This window comes from Bacillus rossius, chromosome 2 (assembly GCF_032445375.1).
Source record: "Bacillus rossius redtenbacheri isolate Brsri chromosome 2, Brsri_v3, whole genome shotgun sequence".
Taxonomy (NCBI): domain Eukaryota; kingdom Metazoa; phylum Arthropoda; class Insecta; order Phasmatodea; family Bacillidae; genus Bacillus; species Bacillus rossius.
The window spans coordinates 106,819,427-106,830,587 of record NC_086331.1 but is presented as its reverse complement, the minus strand read 5'-3'; the positions used below and the strand labels follow the sequence as shown (position 1 = coordinate 106,830,587).

General features: G+C 37.9%; 1 long non-coding RNA gene across 1 annotated transcript; it reads right to left on the bottom strand.

Annotated features, from left to right (window-relative positions):
* Positions 1-2,225: 2,225 nt before the first annotated feature.
* Positions 2,226-9,104, bottom strand: LOC134528807 (uncharacterized). The gene is made up of 2 exons (XR_010074427.1): positions 8,891-9,104; positions 2,226-3,296 (listed from the first exon to the last, which is right to left on the bottom strand). It is a non-coding gene; the product is annotated as an uncharacterized LOC134528807 (long non-coding RNA).
* Positions 9,105-11,161: the final 2,057 nt, after the last annotated feature.

The window sequence follows — 11,161 nt, the reverse complement described above, 5'->3', positions numbered from 1 at the left end:
TAAGGTAAATAAGGAGCGAATTACTGTTCTTGTTAGTGCAAACATGGATGGTACTGAAAAGTTGCCACTTCTTGTTGTGGGCAAAGCAAAACAACCCAGATGTTATAGAAATGTCAAGACCCTTCCATGCACTTACTGCAATAACAAGGCTGCATGGATGACTGGTGAGATATTTCGTGAGTTTTTGATTTGCTTTGGCAGGTGAATGGCAGTGAAAAACAGGAAGATTCTTCTGTTCATTGACCATTGCTCTGCTCATCCAAAGGATGTGGAACATTTGAAAAATGTGCAAGTAGAGTTTCTTCCTGCAAACACTACAGCTGTATTGCAACCAATGGACCAAGGCATCATAAAGGTCTTAAAACAGAAATTCCGAAGGAGTATTGTTTTGAGGTTGCTACAAAGGCTTGAAACCAGCCAGCAAAGGTACAAGTTGTCTCTACTGGATGCAAACAATTGCCAATTGTTTTAAGAAGGCTGGGCTCACACTGAATCAACATCATGTGAGCAGGATGTAGGTGGTGATGATGAAGTGAATGATGACACATGGTCAAGACTTCAGGACAAACTTGCCATCACCACCAGTTTCAATGAATTTGTCACAGCAGATGATGTTTTACCACCCTACGGCGAGCAAGATCTGAACAAACTTTGTGCTGAAGTCCAGTCAGTCGATGAACAAGAAGAAGAAGAAGAAGAAGAGGATGAATCTGCTGCAGTTGAATGCAAGCCTCTTCCAACATGTCAGGAAGCCATGCAGTTCTTGGACAATTTTAATCTCTTTTTAGGAGGAACACCTGTTGTTCCTGAGTCGGTCATGAGGAACTTGTAGGAGCTACAAAAGTTCACCTCTAATTTGTGTGAAAAAAACTCAAAACAAAAAACCATCACAGAATTTTTTCACAAGAAATAAGCTGTGAACAAACTGTTAATTTATTGCCATTGATTTTTTTACTATAACTATTTTAACACATGAAAATCTAAACTTTTTTTACTTACCCTTTTAATAAGTTTTCCTTTCTAAGAAGCACATTTTGTTTGGTTTTTACAATATTTTCTTAAGAGGGTTTTACTGTACTAGTTGTGTTCAGTTTGCAGACTATATGTTTTTTCTTTGTTTCTGTTTGATACCAACATTTTACTCTTTCGTGCCTTCCATCTCTATTTCTGTAATTTCTATCACTCTTCTTTAATTATCTCAGCTAGTAACATTGTTAGCCTGTAGGATCATGCTAGAACATGTCTGCCAAGCATGCACCATTCTTTCAATGGAATCCAAATACGCCTTTTTCTTTATTCTTTGAGTGGCAATGTTTGTCATTCCCCAACTACTAGAAATTGTGGTCGTAATGATAGAAGCTGTTTGTTTTATTAGTGGTTAAAGATTTCACAATTGTAAAACATGTAAAACAGTTTGTTTGAGAGTTAAATTTGACATTAAATGTCTTCAATTCCAGTATTTTTCAATAGACAAACAAATTGAGGACTTTCTTTCAGCACTGTAGTAGCAACACTTTTGCATCTTATTAGCATGTCACTTCTTTATGACACTGCAGGCCAATCAAACGTAGTTATTATGTTACTACTGCATTGATAATAAATAGATATGCTGACCTTTCACTTAGCTGTTTGTTGAAATTTTTTTTTCCATGTATGTGTATGCTGCTTAAGATGAGTTGCTTGTTCTCTCTCCTGTCACATATACTACACAGATGTTAGAATGATAAGCTACTAGCTTCCATATTTAAGCCATCCCCAAGTTAGCGATAGCTCAAGTTAAAAACATTTAAGTTTCCAAACCTTTGAAGAGTGTACTGAATATTGAATGTTTAATTAGTGCATATATGTAGTAAAGAGGTTAATAAGCTCAATGTTCATAGGTGTCTTCAGTGGCAGCCCAACTACCCTGAATAACACAAATTTAACAGCACTGTGTTTGTACCAAAGTGGTTTTAGCTCACTATAAGTACGAAGCTCTCGTCACCTTATGGCTCTTGCCTCATCCGCTATGGTGGGTTAGGACAGCTTCTACCATATTTCATCATATAAGAATTGTGTTATGTTTTTTGCCAATTTTATCAATATTTTTACAATGTATCTGATCTTAATTGTATGAAGTTGGGTAAGTATTCATAACCCACTGCTGCCAACTTTCAAGCTTACCCATCAGTAATTACATTTATGCATACAATAAGACATGATCATGTTCACGCAAGATATTTTACCACAGATTACTTTTATTTATGTATCTGTTTTGTTTTATGTACCATTTCACAGCTAATGGCCATTAACAGAATGACACATAAATCAAACACATCAACTGCAATTACAAACAACATACAAAATTATACAAAAAAAAAGCAAAATTACAATACGAAAGTTAAATAAGTTTAAGATACTATTTACTACAATTTCTTATAATTTGTAAGTACAAATCTGAAGCCTACAATAAATCCCAAAACACTTATACAAGTCTCTTATTCCAAGACTAACTCACCTTAAATTATTTATTGCTGTTTGTCTCCTCTAAAAGGCGTGAAGTTCACTGGTCAGAGTGGTGTTGTCAGACTTCGAACGCCCCTCAGCAACAGGAGACTGGGGGTGCTCGTACTCGCCAGACTGGATACCACAACTCCGAGTAGCAGAAGACAACTGGACGCCACATGGACTTTGACCGGTGACTTCTATGGCAATCTTGTCAAAGTATCAAAGCAGGCCGTTATTCCTAAGTTTAATGTTACAACTCCCTAATGTCACATCAATACATATCGTCTTGCCAAATTTTTGCTCACAGAAAATTTTCAATGCTCCCCAGTGTGTGTATTTCGCAGGTTCGACGGCAGGCTAAGTTCTTTTAATTGCGACACAAATTCTCAGCCCGTACTACTCCAACATTTCATGTAAAATAAAGTCTGCAATCAGCTGCTCATTTGCCTAACACACTCGTCTGCTCTCAACCTTGCTGTCGCCACATGCCCACCTCTGTCAGCCTTGCTCGTTACAGTCACAAACTACTAAGTCTAAAGTGAGTATCAATTACCCCTCGCTTCTTCGACTCGCCAATTATTCTAAGTCCTCGCATCTGCAGGAAGAACAAGTCTCACAGTTTATGGCCACAGCCAGTGATGAAGAAGACTTATCACAGTCCAAGTTCTAGAAGTAGGACTCTAGGCGACAACAGCAGGTGACCTTGAAGGTGTAGGCGGACAGCAGTTGTCTTGTGCGTTGTGTGTCGAATGGCTCCTGTTGGTCTCGCTTGGCTGCTCGCCTTGTCTGCCTCGCCGAATGACTAGGATCTAGAAGCAGTCAGGAAGGAACTATTGACAGTATTTCCGGTTCTAAGCGTGCCATTCTAGTGACAGCTGAGAAGCTTGCTTGCTCACCGCTACTTCATGCGCGCTTCGTGCATTGAGGTTGGCGTCGTCCGGCTCAGGCACAGACGGCTAAATAAGCCCATGATGTACGTTACTCTTGTTAATGTAACAAATTTTATTAGTCTACAAAGGAGTTTGTCCACATGTTGATGGTAATCAAGTTTAGTATCCTATATAACTTCTAAATATCTTATTTGGTCCACACGTTTAATGCTTTTACTTCTGATTTGATAATTATAGGTTATTAAATATGTATTCGTGGTAAAGGTAATATAATTTTGTTTTTGTAATTATACAATTGTTAAAGCATCAGCCCTAAACAGTTTAAATATGCTGAAGGGCTTCATAATCATTTTTACTATTTATGGTTTATGGTTTTGTACACACAGTAATGACTTTGAAGTTTTAGTTATATTCATATCTTTTATAAAAATATTAAAGAGAATTGCAAATTGATTACTGCCTTGCAAACACCTGGAGTAACAAAAGCTTACTTACTGACTGAAAAGTATTATTGTGAGATAATTTAGAGAACCTTGCTATGCACTGCTTGTCGAAACTGAAACTGCATATTTTTTTTAGTATTAAATTATGTTCACGTGTATTAACACTTTGAGTGCTGGGCTTAATGATGGGTTCCCTTCTAGAAAAACTGGCAGTTTTAAGATTTTTTTATAATTTTTTAATTAAAAATTATTTTAATAATAATTGGGCACTAAACATTTTTTGAAAGTTTGTAACTTCTTCTACAAAACTATATATATATATATGAAATATATATATGAAAATAAATATATATGAAATATATATATATATGAAATGTATATATATATATATATATATATATATATATATATATATATATATATGAAATGTATATATATATATATATATATATATATATATATATATATATATATATATATATATATATATATGGGTACACATATTGAATGTTTTCTTTTTATAGACATGTCTGAATAGAACCTTTTTTTGAAAATATAAAAAATAAATTACAGTAATAATTTTCACTGTATTCACAATGTGTCTATTGAATTAAACTGTTATCCACTTCAAAATATTTCTTTAGTCACCTACAGAATTGTATTATATTAGTACATTATGATGTATAGTTTTTTCTTGAATGGTACAGAGAAAAACAAGGTTCAATACACATTGCAAGTTTGCACACACTACACTGCCATGTTGTGTCCTTGCGAATTGCTGTGCCAGTCCTTGATCTACCTGTTTCTGTGCACACTCTACACTTCTTTTGTTTCTTTTTCTGTCCTTCTTGAACTGGAATTTTCTTCAGAAATTTTCCCCGTGAGTCTACCCAAACTAGCTCCAGAACGACTTGGCTCATCTTGTGGGTCCTCTTCGAACACAGCCAAGTCACTGGCAATCTGCTTCACAGTACTTACACGCATTAGATATGCCAATAAGGATCATGTGAAATGCCAACTTCCTCCACCATTTCACAGATCTGTGGTTGAAAGCTCTATATGACATGCACTGATCTGAAAGGTCAACACCAAACTTCTTAGCATTGTAACTGACAACAGCAGCAGGTTTTATTTTCTCATTTCCCCTCCTGTCATTTTATGTTATCATCTTAGCCTCATGTTGTGTGGTGAGCATGTACACATCCCTTTTATCCTTCCAACAAAGCACCATCAAGTTTCCTTTCCTACAAAAATATGCTCCCCTCTTTGTAAAGTTGGAGTACGAAGTGCACGAGGCATACCAAGCCGGTTTTTTTGAACAATTCCTACTAGTCCTGTCTGCACTTTTTCTAGCTGCACAGCTAGGGAAGGGCTTGTGTAATACTGGTCAGTAAATAGAGTGTAACCTTTTCCTGCCAAGTCATCCAGTGGTTGCATGACATCGGTAACTACATTGTCTTTGCCACAAAACACATCGTAGTTCCAAACATACCCTGTCTTTGAGTCGGATAGCGGATAGCATGTACAGCTTTATCTTATAATGACTGGGTTTTTGTGGCATGTAATGTTTGAAGTACAGTCTGCCTCTGTAGGCACACATTCCTTCATCTATTGTAATGTCTTCTGCAACTTGAAATTATGTTCTACATTTCTGACGCAATAGTTCAAGGAGTGGGCACACTTTGTGCAAAGGATCAAACCCAGGTTCGCTTTTCTGTTGTATGTGCTTATTGTCATTCAAATTAAAATTTGCTAATAGTGATAAAAATCTATCCCTTGACATCAAATTAGGGCAAAAGTTGCAGGAAACCACTGGTGTAGTGCTCCAGTGGTCTTTCATATCAGGGCGTTCAGGTTGGCCGAAGCAAAACAATTGATTCTATTGGCCCACATTTTTGATTCCTATGCGATCTAGCGGTGGAATTCAAAACTGAAATGAACAAAGAACTTTTACTGGTAAAACAACGGACGTAATACTACGACTAGCCAAAGGAAAGTATTTTTAGATCATGGATGTACCAGTACGTCCGTCGCATTTCTCAAAAGAAATCGAAGGACGTAAAATTACGTCCATAGCACTCAAAGTGTTAAAGGCTTTACTCATATCAAAGTAGATATCAGTTTGCTGCCTGGATGTTATATTGCTATTAAGATCATTTACTTAACCAAACAAATTAGTTCAGAGGGAATCTTCGAGATTGAAAACCAGGTTTTTTTTCAGAAATTATATTTTTCAATTAAAATTTAATGTGACTGTATATAATTTTTCTTTAACTTGTTAAAAACTGCATGTTTATTTTCTTCTTTAAAGATAAGTATCACCATTGTATTTTACTGCTTAGAGGGAAAAGTGGTATTTCTTAGTCTAGTGTTGAAAATATATGTTCATATTGGTGTGAATATGTTACTACAGCCTTCGATTACAAAATTAGGTATGTCATCAAATCCTTCCGCTTTACTTGACATAAGATTTTTAATGGCCCACGTAAGCAGACTCTCAGTATTTTTACCATTATACTACAGTTTTCATTACCTGAAATTGTTATCTTTTTTATTTGATTCAAGTTTTCTGAAGACTTAACATATGTCTTAGCAAAGTGTTTACCAAAATGATTAGCTAGAGTATTAGGATCTTGAATGAGCATCATGCACTTGCAGGTTTAAACATTCCAAATGACCATCTATCATAAGCTTTACTAATTACCAGAAACTGTTATGGTTACTTTAGAGTTTATGTATTGATGCAGCCTGCCACATACTTTTATGTGATTTTTTTTTTGTGTTTAGCAAGTTTCGTTTAAAAAAAAAATGTGAATATTTTTTTTTATTTATTTAAATTTGTAACATTGCCCATCAACAAACTTTTTAGTTGTGCACAATATACAAAAAAAAGTTACACAGGACTGTGTAAACCCAACAGGCACGTAAAATGCCCTTCCTAGGTAGGCACTAAGTGCAGGTAGGCACCACCTGCAAGGAGAAAACTGACAGGTAGGCACTACCAGCAATAGCCAGCTGACATTAAGAGGCACTCCATACCTGCAGGGACTATAGCACACACAAAAAAAACAAAGTACAATACATTTAAGTACATTTAAAGACAAGAACAAACCATTACAATTACAAATATCGATAAATAATATATCATTAGATTATATTCTACACAATAAAGGACCGATCATGAGGAGGGGGGGGCGGGAATATTAACAAGGATTAGAACAAAATAATAAAAGAAAATTGCAAGACAACTAGGTTAATATTTAATACAATATGGAGGTAAGTTACAAATATTTTTATAACTATAAGTATATATTCCAATTAAGACAAAGATTGATTGAAAAATTGAAAATATTGTACACTAGCACATAACTTTTTTATGTCTATTTTCTGTCTAAAAGTTAAGCATATTGATCTAGAACTCTAAAATTGTTAATAATCTATATATTATACCATTAATATTGCTAAGAGTACCTACAGAGTAATGCCTGTGATATACTGTTATATCGAGGAACTTTAAGCCCGGAGTTATCAAGTAAATAATTACAGCCAGGGCCGGATTTAGAGGTCTGGAGGCCTCCGGGCAACAGAAGAGCAGAGGCCCCCTTGCCACAAATTATTTTCCAAATGAAATGAACAATTTTTTTCAGTCCAGTTTTCCAATAAATAATTTATTGTGAAATCAAGTAGATTCTCTTAGTATTTAAAAAACATACATAAATATACTTAATCGAAGACAAGAATTATATGAAATTAAATTTTAGTGTTAATGAATATTTCTGTTAATATTTAACAATAATATAATCATGTATGTACTGACGTCGTCCGGGCCTGCAGCCCCTTTGAGCCCGATATGACACCGCCCAAACACCATCTCTGTTCAAACCTCCCGCTTGTGCGTGCGTGTGTGCCTAGCCCGGCAAGAGGGCACTTAGCTGCAGTGCACCGCACCCCTAATTGATATTAATAAATATTGTAATCCTTTTCTTTTCGCCCCAAAATAGTGTCACAACGGCTATGCATGTGAGTGTCTTTTATTTAACTAATTCATGATGTTTTGTTATTTAATAAGTGCAAGCACGAACAAGGACGATCCCTAGCGGGCGACGGAGGAACTAGCATGCAACTTAATTTAAACCATTTTCTATCATATAAGTAATTATTACAGACGGTTTGGGCATGGATGTAATGTACTAATTTTTGTAAAAGGATTTATGTATTTTTCAATAGTAACCCGGGGCACACCATAGCTAAGTTGTAACGGTAATTGTGTTCGGCGCGAAGGGCGCCATGTTGCCTCCCGCAAGCCCTGGTCTCTGCCCAGTCTCTTTCTCCAGCCGGCCGAGGGCGGACGTGTCTGCAACTCGAGGCGACCACGTGCGGCTCACGATTTTAATGCGCGTGAGGGGCGGACTTGTACACGTGATGCGACAGTTACAAAAATACACTCTAACATGACAAACGATATCTTGACGAACAATACACTTCATTACTACCTAACAATTAATAAACTGGGCTAGTGGCACGTAGGCCCGTGTCTCCGGCGACTCTACGTGATACCTATATGTGTCCCAGGGACTGATTCGTTATTACGTTCGGTGGCACGTGTCGCCTTCTGGCTGCCCCGTGCGGCCCAAAACTAAGTAGCCGGTAAGCTAAGTTGGGGCGTGAAGCGCCGACTTAAAGTCTCGTAGACTCCCCACAGTACTTACGTATTATGTAGAACACTCATCTTGGAGCACTGATTTACTTAAGTGAAATACCTCATGGTAGATTGAGGCCGTCCGCGGAACTGTACGTAAACGATTATAAAAATATTAAACTATTGAACTACATGTCGGTGAAAGCAAAGGTTGATGGTTCCGCGTTGCGCGCAGGCTGCCTGCCTGTCGGAGCTCCTGAAGGACCTCCTGTGTCGCCGCGCGCGACCCCCATCCCCCGCCCGCCCTCCCGTGGAAACGTGTGAATTTCGCGGGAAACTGAACCGGCCAGGTTCGGGACAAAACGTACAGTGAGACATAATTTTGACAGGACTGAAATATTACTTGATGAAAAATAATGTTTAATAAATACCTGTGGAAAAATATACATAAATTAATTTGTTGTAGTGCGGCGGAGGGATATGCCACACCCGGCCGGATCCTTCCACCGGCGCAGCACTCGTTGCATGGCGTTCGCCTCGTCGCACGAACTACACTTTGCTGCGCGAACGGTCGCGTTCGGTGCACACGCTTTTGCGAGACGTTGATGAGGCATAGCGGTCTATGCGACATAGAGGAGCATTGGCGGTCGGCGTCAGTTGATGGAAATATAATTTAAAGTCAAGTTTAATTATTAGGTCTTCAATACATAAAGTATTTCAATAATCATACTATCAAGGTTATAGGAAAAATTTTTCTTTTATAGAATATAACTTACGTTTGATCTTTATCAAGAGTGACCAAATTAGTGTTACACCAATTAGAAAGTTCAGAAATATTATGCTGTACCTAGTAGCTGACAACCATTTTGAGAAGTTATATTTTTAAAGATTTTACAATATCAGCAAATAGAGACCAGAGGAGTGATTTAGAATCAGAGTTATGTTATCAATAAAGAAGTTAAATAATAAATGTGATAAATTACCTCCTTGAGGGACACCAGAGGGAGCTTGGTGTTACAAAGGGTTAGTTATTGATTGAAACAAAAATATCTGTCTTTAAGATAACTAGAGAGGCAACCTAAATATTAATTACACACACCAAATCTTGTAAGCTTTTGAAGTAATATTGTGTGGTTCATAGTATCAAATGCCTTGGCAAGGTCAAATTAGCAAGCATCAACTGACCCTGACGTACCTCCAGCGGCGGTAAAGCCTAGTCCCTACCCCGTCAGCACTGGATCCCGCTGGCGGAACGCACCCGTCGCGCAGCCCGCACGGAGGAAGTTCGAAACGCTGCCACCAGGCAGTAAGACAACAGAATGCGGCCTAGGGCGGACTCTGCCTCCCACGAAAAAAAAAGAAAAAAAACGGTGTGTCCTGATTAGGATGACGACTACATTCGCAATTGTGTTCCACAGCACATGTTAACAGCAACAAACGTTAATAATGTGGGTGGTGAAGAACTATGTGAAGTGTGTGGTGACATCAACTCAAGGTTCTAGCTAATACTACAAGCAACAGATTATTCTCCAGGAGAAGAATTAAGCTTACCGAGTAAGAACAGTTCACATGTACAGGATTTATTTGGAAACTCTGGTAAACTTGTAAAATTGTTTCGCTGACCGAAGTTATTAAATTAATAATTGCTGCGAGTCCAGTGATCCACCCTGGGGCCGACGAACCATGCAACCACAACGGCTAGTCTGGCGCCCATTCATAACGTACTCCACTAAATAATCCCACCAGCAATCACTGGGCTCATCCCGTGTCCCGAACCCGAGACCTCGGGTAATGGGAAATGGTGCCCCTGCGTGTGGTAAAAATGCAAGAACAAAATCAAGCAAATTGACAGAAATTAAATGAAAAACTGTTAATTTGGTCACGCTAGGAAATCAAGGCCAGACGAAGCTGCGACAAAGTGAGGTGACAAAGGAACTCCCCCCCCCCTCCACTCTTCCAGTGGTTTTCAACGTTTTATCTCCGCCGTTTTTCAACCCCCTTCCCCTCGTGGGTATTGCACGCACCCTCCTTTACTCATCCCTGTAAGAACAATTTTTTCGTTAAAAGCGATGTCAACAGATGACATGTAATTTTATTATCTCTTCCAATGCCTACACAGCTACACGTGAATCCTTTTCACAGACCAGAGAGCCAAACGCCCGATTGTGCATCTTCGGTTTTTTTTGTTCATTGTAAATAAATATGGCGGTGTTGATAAAAGTATACTAATGGTCAATTGGGCTAGGTTAGCTACATTATAAATACTTTAAAACATTGTGGACGGTTGATTTGGTTAGGATAGCTACATAAAAGATACGGAAAAAAAGCATGAACTTCGGTGAACTTCGGGTTTTGGCTCTCTCGTCTGTGAAAAGAAGGCTTCCCCAGCTACACACACAAAACTAGAAGAAATACATCACAGGTGTGTAGATACATCATTCGTAGAAAATACAGTTACCTCGAGAGAAAAGACTCGACTGCACAATCGATTACCAGGATGTGAAATTCACTCTTCTTCAACACCATTCCTTGAATTCTACATACTTGAACACACAAAAAAAATTATGTGTGAGAGCATAAAAAAAACACTATAGAGAAATTTGCAAACTATGATAATCTTTGAAGCACAAAATAAGTTTGCAAGAGAATCACTTACTGGACAATCCCTAACCTTTAAACACCCAAGGGTTCTACCCAAGGGT